The sequence below is a fragment of the Ursus arctos genome, unplaced genomic scaffold (genome assembly GCF_023065955.2).
Source record: "Ursus arctos isolate Adak ecotype North America unplaced genomic scaffold, UrsArc2.0 scaffold_6, whole genome shotgun sequence".
Lineage (NCBI taxonomy): Eukaryota > Metazoa > Chordata > Mammalia > Carnivora > Ursidae > Ursus > Ursus arctos.
Genome location: NW_026623078.1, coordinates 70,698,356 through 70,716,424, shown reverse-complemented (window position 1 = coordinate 70,716,424; position 18,069 = coordinate 70,698,356). Strand labels below are relative to the sequence as shown.

Below are 18,069 nucleotides of genomic sequence, written 5' to 3'. Positions count from 1 at the left end.
AAGTGGTTAATACATCCCATGTGGTTAGAGCAGTGCTTAACGCATAGTAAGTTTTATATAAACATTCATTATTATTATTCACTAAGGCTACTTTCCATTTTGTTTTTGCATTATGTGCTCTAGGCCGAAAAACCACGCAGCCTTCACTGTCCATAAAGAGAGGCATAATTACCACAGTTGTAGCTTTTGCTTATTGTTTAAACCAATGGTGTCCTATCATCCCATCAGTAAACATTTTTAGCATAAACCCAATATATGTCTATTTATTAAATACAGGCAGGAGCGCATGGGTGGCTCAGTCGGTTGAGCGTCTGACTCTTGGTTTCAGCTCAGGTCATGATCTCATGCATCGTGGGATCGAGCCCCATGTTGGCCCCGCACTCAGCAGGGAGTCTGCTTGAGATTCTCTGTCTCTGCCCCCTTCCCCGACACTCACACTTGCTGTCTTGCTCTCTCTCAAATAAATAAATAAAATCTTTTTTAAAAAGTATAGGCAGGCATTATTATCATTAATATTTCAAAGCATAATGAACACTTAGGAGGACAGTCAACATTAGTAAAGATGGATATAAACCCATACTTCAAATAGTTGTGATCATTTTTAACTTTCAAGCCAATTTTTGGTTGGCTTTCGTTAGCTTGCCATTGTAGCAGACACCGCAGCCCGTGGAGAGGCCGTCCTAGCAAGAGCCGTGTTAGTGCTGACACTTCCTTGTTCCTTTATGTGCAACTGTACTATCTTCACTCTGCTGTGTCTTTGCAAGAACCTTCCTAAAGCATTTGTGCATTTTGTGAGATGTAATTTAAAACTAGATGCTAGAATCCATAAGTCCATGTAGCCAGGCACACAGAAGTTGCAGTATGTTACAACACACCGAAAACAGACGACTGACTGAGGGCACCACCGCCTCCGCTTTGCACTGCGGTCAAGGTGCCTCAGGTACTGACACGACACTTGATGTCTGACAGGTGGACACGGAAGACCATTAGTAATCCGGATATTGAATATTTGTAAAGCTTCTGTGCTGGTTCTCTGTCTGTCCCCACAGATCCGTGCCCCCGAGGGCTGACCGAAAAGGGCTGCATCTCCCAGGGTCTGTTGCCGTCGGATTGGTGTGTGGTTGGGTTTGCCCAATGGGAGGTGCTAGCAGAGACCAGGGAGCAGAGAAAGAGAGAATCTGGGGTCTTTCTCATTCGCTCCCTCCTGGCTGGCCACTCGTCTCTGACAGGGGCTATTTCCTTTCTCCACATAAAGCCTCCCCATGGCTCCAGCTATCACGGGAGGAGCATTCTCCAAGCCTGGGAGAAGCAATGCTCACTGTTGCTCACCTCTGGGGGCCTCGGCATCCTCTGTGTCCCCTTAACCATACCCACACCTCTCCAAGTAGTCCTTTCATTAATGTCCCTTCGATGGAATTATATAAGGAGATTATTTCCCATCAGAAACCCTGGATAATTGCTTTATTTCTTCCTCTTCAATAAAGCAGTCAATGGCAATTTTCATTTTTTCTCTCCAGGACCTCACTTCAGAGACCATTGGTTTTATTTTAAAGATTTATCTATTTATTTTAGGGGCGGAGAGGCAGAGGGAGAGGGACAGAGAGAATCTCCAGCAGAGTCCCTGTCAAGTGCGAAGCCCAGCATGGGGCTCGAGCCCAGGACAATGAGATCACAACCAGAGCCCAAACCACGAGTCAGACGCTGAACCGACTGAGCCTCCCAGGTGCCCCTGAGACCATCAGTTTAAATAGCTATTCTGAGCATTAAGCCAAATCATTTCCCTGACCAGTGTGAATATAAGTCCTAGATTCCCCATTTCTCCCGTCACTCTTCAGGGAAAAGTTCTTGCTTGAGCCAATAAACACCTGCTGAAAAGGGGAGGGCTTCCAGAATGAGCCCTCAATAGACAGCCACTCAGCAGCCGTGGCCTCTATTCAGGGGTCTGTCCCACCAGGCTGAACCTTTGGGAAGCCACTTCAGCTCCCTGACTCAGTTTCCTCGTCTATAACATGAAGGTATGTTGGCTCAGCTAGTCTCTAGGTCCTTTTTAGCTCAAACATCCTTTTGTAATTTTAGGAAGTCATATAGTAGTTCAGAGGAAACTGTTATTTGGTATTTTTGTTTTCTTTTTTGTTTTTCTTCTTCAACATCTTCCCCCCGCCCCCAAAACAAGCACATATTCACCTCCATTGGTTAGAGTATTTCTTGAGTAAAAATCTTTTAAATTGTATGAACTCCTAAGTAAGGGCGCCTGGGTGGCACAGTCAGTTAAGCGTCTGACTCTTGATTTAGGCTCAGGTTCTGATCTCAGGGTCATGACATTGAGCCCCACATCGGGGCTTGACATTCTCTCTCTCCCCCTCTATCCCCCCTACCGCTCGTGCTCACTCTCTCTCAAATAAAATAAATAAATCAAATCTTTAAAAATAAATAAATAAAAATAAACTCCTAGGTAATAAGAAAGCCCAGGTGTAATAACAATAATAAATTGAATCCTGTGCTTTCAAATACATCGTACTTTTTTAATTGTCATAGCAACCCTGTAAGGTGTATACTAGTATCATCCCACTTCACAGATGTGGAAACTGAGGAGGCTCAGAAAACTTAAATGATCTGTCCTGGATCACACGGCGTGGCATGCTGGAGCTGGCTCATGAGGGCCGACCTGCCTGTGTGTGTCTCTGTCCACCTCCACGTTCAGTGGCATGTCCATAACTTAAAACTGGCCTTAGTGAGAATATTTACACCACAGAAACCAGAAAGAGCTACAGATCAGAGCTGCCGCTGCTTCTCCTTCTCCTCCTCCCCCTCCTCCTGCTTCTTCTTCAGAGCTGATTCTTCAACATTTACCGTCATACTCTGGCCACACAGTTACTAAACCACAGAGCTACGGCTTAAGCTCAAATCTGTCTCACCCTAAACCCAGTGTGCTTTTTATGACACTATAGCCATCCTCCCTGCACAGCACCTAATACAGTGCCTCAGGAAAAGCCATTGTGAAATACATATTTCCTGCACCAGATACCCAGAGGTCTCCTGGATAAATTTTCATTAGCCTTGCCATTCAAATGGGCTTGCTATTAGAAGAAGACTTGCCGACAAATAACTGCAAGAAATCTTGGCTTGTGCTAATAGCCCTGCCACTGAGAGATGGAATAGATTATACACAGAGCACTGCTTTGTTTCCATTCCCTCATATGCAGGAGCACAATACTCTCTTCTCCTCTCCTAGTTAGGACTGTCCCCCTTTCCAGGTCTGGCTTCACAACCAGGAAATGCCTTGACATGAATGTGATTTTAACTTGAGACAAAACAAAGGAGGGGAGAAACCTTGAATTCAGGCAACCCTAAAAGCATGAACTTCACAGACTTAAAGACGTTAAACCTGACAGAGACCTGAAGAAGTGATCTGGTCCAGCTTCTATCAACTTCCTATAAGCATACAGCCCACCCTGGCCCCCATTTCACCGAGACAAATGAGACCTCGGAATGTTCGGTACTGCCCCAAGAACAATCCTCTGTAACTTGATAATGACTATAACAGGATGTTGAGTGGGGTTTCTCTGCTCCCAGAATTTTGCTTTTCTTTTTTCCTAGTTGATTGATTTTAACTAGTTTCACTAATATGGGTCACCTTATTTCCCAGCTCTGGGGACCTCTGTGTCTTTCAAGTATTTCTAACATGTGCCATATTTCTTAGCTAAAAAAAAATTGCCTGTGTATATAATTTGGAAAAACTTCCAATGACTCATTTCCAAAGACATGCAATTCACAAAGTCATAGCTTCAGATATGAGAAGAAAAGAAAATGATACATATTAAATTTTATGGTCTACTTCATAGAATCTCTTAGGAAATAAAGTATCTCCTAAGTTATCTCTGGAAGATCTTTTTACTGGAAACATCCCTAGTTTTGTTTTGGTTTTTGCTCCAGCTTTATCCAGATATAACTGACATATAACATCATGTAAGTTTAAGGTGTACAACTTGACGATTTGATACATGTGTATACCTGAAATGATTACCACAATAAGGCTACTTAACATTTCTATCAACTCACATAATTAATGTGTGTGTGTGTGTGTGTGTGCACGTGTGTGTGTGGTGAGAATATTTAAGATCTCTAAGATTGTCTAAGATTATAAGATAGATCTTAGCAACTTTTAAATATAGAATATAGCACTGTTAACTACAGTCTCCAAAACTTACTCAGCTTGTAACTGGACGTTTGTGCCCTCTGATTAACAGCTCCCCATCTTACCCCTAGCTCTGGCAGCCACCATTCTAGTCTCTGTTTCTGTGAGCTCAGCTTTTTTAGATTCCACATATAAGTGAGATCCAACAGTATTTGTCTTTCTCTGCCTGACTTATTTCACTTCGTGTGATGCCCTCAAGTTTCACCCATGTTGTCACCAATGACAGGATCTCCTTTTTCGTGTCTGAATAATATTCCACCGTGTCTATATACACCACAGTACGCGCGTGCGCACACACACTCACACAAACGCACACATTATGCTTTATCCATTCATCCACCAATGGACATTGAGGTTGCTTCCATGCCTTGGCTACTGTGAATAATGCTGCAGTGAGGTCCCAGAACTTTGGATAAAACCCAACACAGAGGACAAGTGGCACTGAGTAGCCTGACATGGTAAGTCCAACAGGTGGAGCCAGCCACCTCACTGACGGGCTTCTGGAAAGGCCAGAATCAACTTTCCTGAATCAATATAAGGGAAGGAGTAAGAGCGAGGAGTTCAGCCAGGAGGGGAGGGTAGTGTTCATGGAAAGAGCCTATCCCTTCCCTTAAGTCACAGCCGGGACTCCAGGAGAATCATTCATAAAGCCCAGGGGTTCCAGCCATATGGAATACTGGCATTGCATTCCCCTACGGTTGGCTGCATGGGCCACGGGATTGCAAGTGTTGCCTGGGACTAAGGAAAAGGGCCCTGGAGAGGACACGGGCCTGGGAGACAGAGGGGCAGCAAGGCAGCCCGCGCTGTGCCCAGTGGCATGCGAGGGTGTGCGAGGTTTCCTTGGGTGCACTGGATGCTAAGAAGGTAACCTGGCTTCAAACTAGGCTTCAGCCATCTTCCCTGCTGAGGCCACCCTCTCAGGTAAGTGGCCCCAGCAGCCACTGATGGGAGTGAGGACTGAAGCAAGGTCAGAGGAAGAGGTTTCGCTGGAGCCAGATCTCCATGCAGGAAAGTGTGTGGGGAGAGACTCCCAAAGTGGCCTTGGAAGGACTTGCTCCCACAGCCCACAGGAGAGCCAGCTTTAGAAACCTGCCTCGGAGGGAACTGACCACAAACCAGTTAGCTAGAGAAGCAGCCACAACCCATGGGGAGAGGACAGATACCTCCTCTTGGAGTCAATAAGGAAGAGCCTCTGCCTCCTCCCCGTGCCCGCCCTCCCACTCCCACCCCTCACCTAAGCTCCAGGAAGAGGGACAGCCACAAGGAACCCAGGCGGCCCCCAGAGCCACCGTTTCCCCTGCCCTGGTGGGGCAGAGAGGAGAGCTCAGATCTGAGAAAGACACTATAAAATTAACCAGGCTAAGGCTCGCATACTGGAATGAGACTGCTAATAACCAGCAGGAGCTGGAAAGCTGCAGGACTTGGCCTGAAGGTCACCAACGGGGCCGTTCCCATGAAGCCTCGGGAAGAGCCATATAATATCGTTGGGAGCCAATATTGAAAAAGAAAAAAAAACCTTTTCATGGTGAGACCATGAACTGAGACTTCCCATCCAGCCAGTTCCAATTTACTCAAGATTATTTACCTACTGTGTGACTGGTAGTAGGTCTATTAAGTGAAAAAAGGCAACTGGAGTCATCATATTTCAGGAGCCCACATATTTAAGGGGGAGGAGACTCAGACATAGGAACCAACAATTTTAATATTCTACAATCGGGTTACATGAGGTTCAGCAGAGACACAAAAATACTTACATCAATACACAACTAATGAATCATCGAGCCTTACATCGGAAACCGGGGATGTACTGTATGGTGACTAACATAATATAATAAAAAATCATTAAAAAAAAATACTTACATCAAATAGACTTTTCTATGTTTCAATTTCCTCATCTATAAGATGGGAATGACAACAGCACCTAGCTCAGATGATGGCCGGCTGAAGTAAATGAGCTATTTTGAGTAGAACAGTGCCTGGCACTGTAAACTGAACACTTATTAGTGTTTAATACTATAGTTATTATTGTTATCTTACGTTGGATAGCTAGGCGCTGTTCCAAGCAGGCTAAACGCCTGATTATCTCAACAATTCTATGAAATAGTACTATTTATTATTCCCATTTTACAGAGGAGAGAACTGAGGCACAGGAAGGATGAGCAGCTTGCCCAGAGACACAAGTAGAACTGAGATTCAAACCGAGGCTGCCTGAATCCAGGGCCTGCACTCACTCTGCAGCTCAGGGGTCTAGAGTGGCCAATTTTGCTGGGTACTTCCCGGGAACACAAAGGCTAAAGTGGTTTTTTCCAAAACAGCGACCGATAAAATGTAGTCCTAAAATAACTTGCAACAAAGAGTTCTGGCTCTGCTGAACTTTCTAAATAACGTTCGCATGAATTCTTCAATCCTATTTCAAATCAGAAAAGGCAAAAATTCATTCGGGGGAGTCCTGGGTGTGCAGATGCAAGCTCCCTAGCTGGTATGAGGGGCCCACCCTAGCATGTGGATCCTTCGAGCCTGCCTCTGGCTCTTTCTTACGGGAAGCTGCATCCTGCCCCTCAGCCAGGTACCCTGCTTGATTTGGATGCCATGCCCTCCAAAGGGGAATTTCAGGTCCTCGAAGTATAGCCTGGGCAAGCAATGCTTGCTCTTGGTGTTTATATAACCATCCCAGCTCCAAAACAAGGGATGCTGGTCCTCTATAATTACAGGCTTGTAGGCCTGTCGCTGGGGAGAGAAAACAAGGATAATAGCTCCATCTGCCTGTGGAATCCAAGCTCTCTCTAGAAGCCCAAGAAAGCTCCCAGAATAGGAAGCAGGAGGCCAGGTCCCCTAGCACCACCATTCAAAACACACATTTTTATTAAATAAACAGAATTTGGCTGCTTCTAAACTGAGCATGACTGTGGCCTTGCAAATGACATCATCACATCTGGGTAGCATTTTGTTAAACTGAGAGCTCCTTTAAGTTCCCAACCACATAAATCCCCCCCCCCAAAACATGTTCTTTAATTTCCTAAACATGTCCTTTAATCAAGAACAGCAAGAGTTCAACTTGGGAAGCATAAAAAAGGCACACTCATTAATCCATACCATGTATCAGGATTCCAGATATCAAAATCTTGCTTCTCTTTTACACACCAATAAATTGTGACCTGGTGTCCAGTATTCCCATGCAGAGTTGGCGGTCCAGGCTTTTAATTCTACTGCATTTCATCAATTCTAAGATGAACACCCTTTTCATTCTTAATATCTTTGAATTCAACCTGCACCTTATAATCCCTGGGATCTTAGAGTCAATGAAGCACAGACTCATACTGAAACTCATGTACCCCATCAATTGTACTCTTCAATCTCTCCCTGATGGTTCCTCACCTTCTCCACTGCCTCCCCCAACTAGAGTTGTCAGCATCACCTGCCTGGACGTCTGCAGGAGGGACTTAACATGCTCCCCCATCTCCAGCTTGAACCCCTCCAACACATCCACCTTATTGCTTCTAGACACATATCTAATCATATCTAATTGCTGGATCTGGGGGATAGGTAAATGAAGATTCTTTTCACTATTTTTTTTTTTTTCTATTTTTGGCAGGTATCTTGGTCTCAGGCTGCTGTTAACAAAATCTCCTAGACTGGGACCTTAAACAATAGAAATGCATTTTTCCACAGTTCTGACAGCTGGGAAGTCCAAGATCAAGGCCTGGCAGTGTCCGGTTTCTGGTAAGAGCTCTCTTCCGGACTTGCAGACAGCCGTCTTCTCATTGTGGCCTCACATGGCAGACACCTGACCTCATTTCATCTGAATTTCCTCCTATCTCCAAATGCAGTCACATTGGAAGTTAAGGCTTCAACATATGAATTTCAGGGGGACACAATTCAGTCCACAGCAGTAGGTTTGAAAATATACATAACAGGGGTGCCTGGGTGGCTCAGTCAGTTGAGCATCTGAGTCTTAATCTCAGGGTCATGAGTTCAAGTCCCATGTTGGGCTCCACGCTGGGTGTGGAGCCTACTTCAAAAAAAAAGGAAAATACACATAATAAAGTTTGTAACACATCAGTGGGGATGCCCCAGACTGTTAACAAAGGCTACCTCTCTGTTGGGGGGGGTGGGGGGGTTGATTTGGATGGACACAGAAGAGAGCCATGAAAGGGGACTTTTACTCTTTAACTATAAAATGACCCAGGGTTATTTAAAAGTTTGGCAAGAGTTGCTTTCGTCATTTTTATAATAATTTTCCAAATCACTTCAAGGCATCTCTTCCATACTGGTCTAACACTCAAGCTCACTGTCATGGCAACACAAAGCCCCTGCCTCCCCAAAGCCTCATCAAGAGCCTTACACACCCTCTGTTCCAGCTCCTCCAAACCACATGCAGTTCCTGGAACTGGCCACCACCTTCATGCCTCTGTTGCATGGACTGTTCTTGTTGTCTGGAATGCCCTTCCTTGCCTTGTAAACTCCTACTCTCCCTACAAAGCCCAGCTCAAATGTCATCTCTTCTGCAGAGACTTCTCTGAGCAACGCCTCCCAATCCCTGCGGCCCTATGCTCATGGTTCCACCACAGCTCTGATCTCACTGTATTATAACTATTTGTCTGCAGAGCCGTCCCTCCCAACAGATGAAAGCCTTGAAAATCTGTATTAGAATTCATTCGTCTTGGTATCCATAGAGCCTAATCCAGCGGCTGCCATATCTTGGTGGTTCATTACGTATATACAGTGTGACTAACACTAATGAAGTGGATTTTCTGTTCATGAAACTGTGTTTGGTGAATTTAATTCCAAACACAATCCAGCTGACTGGAAGGAGAACTGAGTAAGCTTTTGAAAAAGGTAATTTCAAACTTAAAAAAAAAAAAAAAAGGTCTGCTTTCACACAATATATAACTAAGTCTGTAGTCATTTTGTCCTAAAAAATAGTCTAGATCTTAGGTACCTATGGCTCACAATACTCTCTGGGGCCACATTTTTTTAAAGATTTATTTACTTATTTGAGATGGGGCGGGGCAGAGGGAGAGAATATTCAAGTAGACTTTCACTGAGCGCAGAGCCCGATGCAGGGCTCGATCCCATGACCCATGAGATCAGGACCCGACCCGAAACCAAGAGTTGGGTGCTTAACCAACTGTGCCCCCCGGGCGTCCCTCTGGGGGCATTTTTTAAAAAGAAAACAGATTCACAGTCCTCACCCAGGCTTACTGAATGAGAATCTCCAAGGACAGAATCCCCAAATCTATAAAATCTTAAAACATCCCTGGGAATGCTGACGTAGTCAGTCCAAGGACAGAAGTTTTGGGACCCCTGTTATAGGAAAAAATACGAAAAAGTTTACGTCAATACATTCATGATACTATGATGTCAACCTGTGTTTTGGTCTTATATTTACAGTAAATGATGGACTAACTAACATATCATTTACTTTGAGAACCTGCTGCGTCACACTGAGGAGGGAATCAGACATTAGAAACAGGTGCCCCGACATCACATACCTGTACTAGAAAAATATGAGGAAAACCCAAAGAAGTTAGGGAGAAGGTTCTGCTAGAGAGAACTCACAAAACAGAAGGCACAGATAAATGAGGGAACCACTCCAAACTTCCTGCTTTATTATAAGCTCCAGATAAGGGGCAAACCACTCAACCTACACTGGCCTGGATATTTTCCATCTGCTGCTCGAGATCTCCACCCTTCTCCATCCTCTTTGTCGCCTGAGAGGTTGACCCATGTGAACTGCATCTGTGGGTCCCCTGCCTGTGGCTCTGGTTCGATGAGGCCAGGGGAAGAAAGACAGATCTGAGGGGTGAGACAGGGTGAAGGGAGAACACTTATTTCCGCCGTCACCTCCCCCCCGAAGGCCATGGTGGCTGTCAGTGGACCCCCTCCTGTAGCTTTCTCCCTGGGTCTGCTCACGCCCTCCCTCCCCTCACTTTTTAGGCTTAGGGGCTGTAAAAGTTTTCCTATTGCTGTTGTAACTACCTACCACCAACCTGGTGGCTTAAAGCAACACATTTATTGTATTACAATTTTGTAAGTCAGGAGTTTGAAATGGGTTGGCAGGGCTGTGTTCCTTCGGGAGGCCTTAGGGGAGAATCTATTTCTTCACCTTTCGCAGTGTCGAGGCTGCCTGTGTTCCTTGGCTCGTGGCCCCACACAGCTCTGACCTCTGCTTCCATCATCCTATGGTCTCTGACCATCCAGCCTCCCTCTTGGAAGGACTGCTTGGTTCCAGCCACCATGGTCTTTGGTCCAGGCCACCCTCAACAGAATTTTTACTCTGTCTAGTCCACAGCGGCAAATCAGATCACATCACTCATCTATTTAGGACCCTTGGTGGGTTTCCATTACACTTCAAATAAAACCCAATTTCTTACTAAGAGCGGATAAGATCCTCCATGGTCTGCTCCTGCCTATCCTTCTGGTCCCATCTCATCGCCCCCTCCCCGTCCCTGTTATGCTCCAGCCACACCCATCCTCTTTGAGCCCCTCCAACTTGTTGAGCTCTTTCCCACCTCAAAGCCTTTGTCTGTATTGTTCCCCTTCCTAGGCTCTTTTTACTGCCGGGTCTTAAATGCCACCTACTCAAGGAAGCCTTCCTTTCCTACCCCATGCAAAGCAGGATCTGACCTCCCCTTTCCTGTCCCAATTCCATTATTCTGTATCTCAACCCTCTGATTATTTCCTTGGTGGCATTTCTTACAATGTGTAATGATTTCATTTGTTTCTTTGGGTCTTAAAGTATTCCCTACTAGATTGAAAAATCCATGGGACGCCTAGGTAGCTCAGTTGGTTAAACATCTGCCTTTGGCTCAGGTCATGATCCCGGGGTCCTGGGATCCAGTCCTACAACAGGCTACTCGCCCTGCCTGCCACTCCCCTTGCTTGTACATGTGCGCGCGCATGCGCGCTCTCTCTCTCTCTCTCCGGCAAGTAAATAAAATCATTAAAAAAAAAAAATTCCAGGACCAAAAGTCTTATGTCTGGTCTAATAATGTCTCCCTACAGCCACTGAGTCTAACAAAGCAGGCCCTTATTATAATATTTGTTGTATGTGGTATATGGCCATTTCTTAGACTCGAGGAGGCAATGGGTCATCAGGCCAAGACTGCAGACTTTACTGCAGTGTGGGTCAGTTCCCTTCACTTGCTTACGAACCCTCTAACCTGGCCAGCAGTCACCATCACTCCAGCCCCACTACAAGGCTGCATGTATCACATGCATTGGGTAGAAATCCTCACCACCACTATTCATTTCGACACACTAGCTACTTAGGAGCACCAAGCACTGTGTGTCTTACATAGCACAGATGAGAGGCATCGCCTACCTCATATTGAAGAACAGCATTATGTTACTTATACGTGTAAATAACAGCAAGAATTCATTATGATCCTTATTACGGGCCAGGAACTGTGATAAGTCTGTTACATACATCATCTCATGAATCTTCACAACAGCCCCACAATGCTATAGCATACCAAAAAAGAACACAGGTTCTAGAATCACACTGATTTGGGTTCAAATGCCAGTTCTGCTACTCTTGCGAAGTTCCTTAACGCCTCTGTGCTTCCGTTTCTTCATGGGTGGAATAGGGGTAACAGTCATTACTATATCTTCTCATTGTCGAGGGGAGTAAAGGAGATCATGTCTGTGATGTGCTTCGCTCGGCGTCTGGCACATAGAAAATGTTCCATAAATGCCAGATGCTTCTTCTTAACTTGCTCTTCTGCGGGACACGTTAGGGCCTGCAGCACCCAACTCCGCATTGAACACGGAGGGAGAACGAATGATCCGGGCTGAGCTCCTGCCCTTTGGGAGCACGCAATCAGAGACAGCTGCGAGCACATACTTAGAATTCAGAAGACAGTGAATGTGTTCCTCCAAGTGGCTGCGTTCAATTTTATGGTGCAAAGCACAGTAAACCCATGTTCTCATTTCCTCTTCCACCAAAATAGCTATCTCTGCTCCCTGAAGAGGCCCTGGATTATTATAGTCCCTTGAATGCCCTGAAATTCTCAGGAGAGAAGGAATGTTTTTTTAAAGCAGGCACAGCTTGGAGCTAGAAGACAAAAGGTTAAATTCTCTTAAGCTACGACAATGTAACTCATTTCCTGTTTTTCTCAACTGTCTAGACACAGATCTCATAAGCATTAGCCATGAATCCCACCATCACGTTAAAAATAGAAGGTTTAAATATGAAATGCCGTGGCGGGGGAAAGATTGTAGGTTTCTACCTTCATCCACAAAATGACTACTTTGAAGCAGGACTCTGTCTTTGGTGTCAGCTTTCCCCTAAGTTCTGTGATGCTGTATTTCAACGGCAGGGGTAGAGAACACTGCTTTTTCTACAGAATATATCTGCCCCTCAGTAAAGTGAATGCAATTTTCCCTCTAGGTTTTATAACCATTTGAAACGAACGTACGGCAGCTTCTCTTAACAAGGAATGTGGTCACACTTCAAAGTGTTCAGGTTATTGCAGAGACCAACACTTCATCCTAAATCAATTTGTGCAACAGAAAAGCCATACAGATTCGACAGGCTTACTTTCTCTTCTTATACCCTCCCCTTCCATAAAGTTGCCTGACAAATGTTTTGTTCTGAAAATATATTTTTTCTGGAAAATGCATTTTTTTAAAACTCCTGTAATAATTCCTGGGCAGTGTTACACAGGTGTGGGGGATCTACCATGACAAGTTTCCCAAATTTATTGGACCACAGAGCCCTTTTATCATAAGGCTTTTAACACCTCCCCACGCAGTATTCCATGGAATAGCCGTTGAGGAAACATGCATTGGATACCTCTATGATTCTTTCTTTCTGGATGCAGAATTAACATAAGGTTAGGCCTCTTCCCTGACAACCTCAGCTATCTGAATTATAACATAAAATTGGAAGTAAACTAGTACTATTGACTCTGCAATGCTGCAATGAACCTGTTGTTCTCTTTATTATTGGCAGGCAGACAGATGCCTGCCTTACAGATACTCATGAATTTACTTTAGAAGGAATGTATTCATCATGGCTTCTCACATCAGAACAAACACACATTGAAATAAATGTAGATGTGCGTGTGTGTTAGTATGTGTACAAATACTTCCTAGTTCTGTCCGCTAAAAGGACCAAGAAGCAATGAGCACACCCACTACCAAGATCTTGGTTTCAAAATCGATACTCTGATAAAAGGAACTAACGCTTTTCCGAAAAAAGTTTGATCGCACAGTTGGGGCAAGGAAAATACAAGATGAGCCTAGGGGAAAAAGGAAAGTGTCAAAAAGTATGAAGTACTCACGAATGATGGAGCATGTTCAAAGGATACAGGACCCAACCTAATTAAGCTTCTAATGGGCAAAGCAGGGACAATGTGAGCAACAAAATAAATAATGATAGTATGAGACTATAACCCCAAAAATAAAATAAATATCCATAAGCCCATCCTAATATAAATACATAAATGAGGAAGAAGGAACAACTCTTCCTGACAGGAAAATTACAATTAATAAATGTACAAGGCCTGAAGGATATAGAAAATTCCCAGTAAGCAAACACCACAGTAATATCTTCCCATCCCCCACGCTCGACAGCTAACCATCTTAATCATTTTCGTCCACCGAAATTAAGATAAACTAAGTCCAAAGCATCCTTGAATGAGCAGATAAGTAATGAAGCACAAGGTGGCGGCAGAGAGGGGACAGACAGATGGGAAGAAGGAAGACATTCTGGCTAATTAATGGTTAAGAATATGCATGTACCCATCACCGGCCTATTCCAATCCCCACTGCCCTCCCCTCTGAAGCCTTAAGGAGGGCACGTATTGCATGGTGCACTGGGTGTTATACGCAAGTAATGAATCATGGAACATTACATCAAAAACTAGAGATGTACTGTATGGTGACTAACATAACATAATAAAAAATTATTATTTAAAAAAAAAAGAATATGCATGAACCTTCAGCTCTGCAACTTTCTCACAGTGACCTGGGCAACTTATTCTTTCTGACTCTTTCTCCTCAACTGAAAAAAATGAGTTTTAATTACTGTAGTGGGATGAAGAGTGTACCCCCCAAATTCACGTCCACTCACAACTTCAGAATGGGACCTTTTGGGGAAACAGGGTCTTTGCAGGTGTAAATAAATTATGATAAGGTCATACTGGCTTAGGGAGGGCCCTGACTGCAATGACTGGTGTCCTAATAAGAAGAGAGGACACACAGAGAAACAGAGAAGGCCGGGTGGAAACAGAAAGAGATCCTAGTGATCCACCTGCGCCAAGGGACAAACGCCAAGGACCACTGGAAACCCCCAACAGCCAGGGAGAGGCAAGGAAGGAATTTTCCCCCGAGCCTTCAGAGGAAAGATGGCCCTGCTGAAGCCTTGACTTCAGACGTCCAGCTTCCAGAACTGTGAGAGAATAACCTTCTGTTGCCTTAAGCCATCGAGTTCGTGAACATTTGTTTTGGAAGCCCTAAAACTCAGAGTAAGCAATACGGAAGGCAATGTATATAAAAGGGCTAGCAGAGGGCAATTCATCATCTTTGAGCCACATCATGGCTCTGCTTTAGTCAGAAGGAAGGAGGAGGAAGGTCAGGCTTGATTACACTGTTTCTCAGCTTCGGATATTTTAGCACCAGCTGGCACACTCTCTGCCTTTTCCCTACCCACAACTACTCTGAGTCACTGCCCGGCTACCAGGAACTCTCAAATTCTGGAAAACAGCCTCCGCCGCTATCCATTTCAGGAGTGGGAGTGGGGTAAGACCCCTATCAAACAGTAACACTACAGAGCAGTACATACAGATTTGAACTGATCCTTCTATCTCATCAGCTAAAAAATGTTCTCTGGGCATGAGGTCATTGCTATGGAGTTGAGCTCCCCAAAAAGACAGGTTGAGGCTCCCATCTCCAGTACCTCAGAACATGACCTTATCTGGAATTAGAGTCATTGCAGATATGATTAGTCAATTTAAGATGGGATCACACTGGAGTAGGGTGGGCCCTTAACCCAATGACTGGTGTCCTTACACAAAGAAGAGGCAGAAACACACAGGGAGAGGACAACGATGTGAGATGTGACCGTGGAGACAGAGATTTGAGTGATAAACCAAAGAATGTTACCACCAGAGCCAGAAAAAGCAAGAAAGGATTCTCTCCCACCAGTTTCAGAGGGAGCATGGCCCTGATGATACCTTGATTTCAGAATTCTCACTTTCAGAACTGTGAGAATACATTGTTGTTGTTCTTTTAAGCTGTATTTATTTAGAGAGACAGAAACAGAGAGTGCATGAGTGGGGGGGGGGGTTGCTGCTGAGGGAAGAGAGATAGAGAGAGAGAATCTCAAGCAGACTCCCCACTGAGCACAGAGCCTGACGTAGGGCTCGACACAGGGCTTGATCCCAGGACCCTGAGATCATGACCTGAGCTGAAATCAAGAGTTGGCCACTTAACCAACTGAACCAGCCAGGCACCCTGTTGTTTTGAACCAGTTTGTGGCGCTTTGTTTTGCAGGCCTGGGAAACATATAACTGCTTTAACAAGGCTAAGTTTTGACAGGTGGTGTCCCTGCTCTCCAAAAGTTAACACGAAATAAGTGGATACAGTCAGCATAGGTACCCTTGTAAGTGTCTGGTGGTCATTCTCTATTTACACATACGCTTCTCCATTTTCTACCCTTCTCTGCAGCCTGCAGGGCTGATTCCTGAGGACTGCAGTAGCCAGGCTCCCTTGTCCTTAGCTTCTGGTGGGTTTGGCCAATGAGAGACAACAACTGGGAATTTGAAGGTAGAAGACATAAGAAGATTTCTTGCTCTCTGCCTGCCTCAGCGTTCTGGCAATGTCTTCATCTCTCTACCACTACAGCTCCCGTTGGGCACCCCTACCCACTCTCACCCGACATCTTCAGCTCTCTCTGAGCTCCATGACACATTTTCCTCCTTTTTCTTCTTCAGCCCTTGGGGTGAAAGAGCTTCCCTCTGCTGCCAGTCCCCGAAAGCCTCAACATCCCTATTGGTTCTCTCTATCCCTGCCTACCATGGAATGCATGTTTGTACCCTCCCAAAATTCATATGTTGAAGCTCTAACCCACAATGATGGAATTTGGAGATGGGGCACTTGGAAGGTAAATAGGTATAGATGAGATCATGAGTGCGGGGTCCGCATGATGGGATGGGTGCCCTTTTAAGAAGAAGAGAGACTAGAGCTATCTCTCTCCATGTGAGGACAAATCTACAAGCCAGGAAGAAAGCCCTCATTAAGAACCAGCTGGCCAACACCTTGATCTTAGACTTTTCAGCCTCCAGAACTGTGAGAAATAAATGTCTACTGTTTAAGCCACCCAGTCTGTGGTATTTTTTTCATAGCTGCTCAAGCTAAAACACTGTCCCACCTGGGTATATAATCCCTTCATTAAGTCCTCTTCAAAATCCCAGGTAAATATGCCTTAGATTTCCTTCCAAGACCCTGATTAACACAGTGGCCATGTTGCAAAACCAAAGAGATATAAACCTGACCTAGGCTAAACTCCATAAGGGTGACTCAAAACTGCAGTTGTCTCTCCAGGACACTGGACTCCTAACTACAATAATTAATTAGTTTATGAACTGCAAGGGTCCATTCAAGTCCATTAAACCCAGAAAACTACCTTTAACAATAACTAAAGAAGTGCCTTAACTCCAGGTTCTAGGAAGACCACAAAATAATGCACTAGAAATTATTGAACCCAACATTCTACAAAATACATGCCCAATTCACCTCAAAATTGTCAAGGTCATGAAAAACAAAGAAAGATTGAGAAACTGTCACAGACCAGAGGAGACTAGACACATAACAACTGAATGCACTGCGAATAAATTGAATAAATTAAATTGTAGAACAGAAAAAGGACATTGGTGGAGAAAATCTGGTGAGATCCAAATAAAGTCTAGAGCTTAGTTAATGGTAATGTACCAATGTTGGTTTCTTGGTTTTGACAAAAGTACCATGATAATGTAAGAACATCAGGGGAAATTGAAAGTGGGTAAGGGAAATACGGGAACCCTACAACTTTTTCGTAAATCCAAAATATTACAAAAGTAAAAACTTTACTTCAGGGGCGCCTGGGTGGCACAGCGGTTAAGCGTCTGCCTTCGGCTCAGGGCGTGATCCCGGCATTATGGGATCGAGCCCCACATCGGGCTCCTCCGCTATGAGCCTGTTTCTTCCTCTCCCACTCCCCCTGCTTGTGTTCCCTCTCTCGCTGGCTGTCTCTATCTCTGTCGAATAAATAAATAAAATCTTTAAAAAAAACAAAAAAAAAAAACCTTTACTTCAAAAAATGATTAGCCCTGCATTACGGAGTAGGAACTATATGCAGGTTAAGGAACAATTCATTTAAGCATAATAAATTTGTTTACAAAAAGGAATATTACAAACTGGCTTCCTTATATAAATTTGATATGCCTCTCCAAGGATATTAAAAACCCTTCAAACAGAGCTGGGAGAAGTTATGCTGAGAGAAGAGTCAAGGCAAAAGATACTCCTAGTCACACAGGCATACCCATTCCATTAGCAAGAAAGAAAACACTCAACAAAGAAACTACAAAACAAAGCATTACCTTAACTCCTCCACAATTGCCATTGTTAAGCCCAAAAGAAGGTGCTATTGAATGTCTCAGGGACTGGCAAAAGCCATGTCTCTTTTTACCCTATTTTCTGTGTTTCTTAAATGGAGCACTTAGGTTACTGAAATGGCAAAACCTCTGGTTTCAACCAAAGTGGAATGCCCCAGGGGAGGCACTAAGAAACAGCCCTGCAGAGAGCAGCTTCAGATGGAACACGGACTCCTTCAGACATCTAGCCATCACCCTCAGTCTTTAAGGCCTCCTTCCTTTCATGAAATGACACGT

At 44.5% G+C, this 18,069-nt stretch overlaps 1 protein-coding gene across 2 annotated transcripts in view; it reads right to left on the bottom strand.

Annotated features, from left to right (window-relative positions):
- Positions 1 to 18,069, bottom strand: part of NTAQ1 (N-terminal glutamine amidase 1) — a 73,889-nt gene that overhangs the window by 19,443 nt on the left and 36,377 nt on the right. The window lies entirely within an intron of this gene.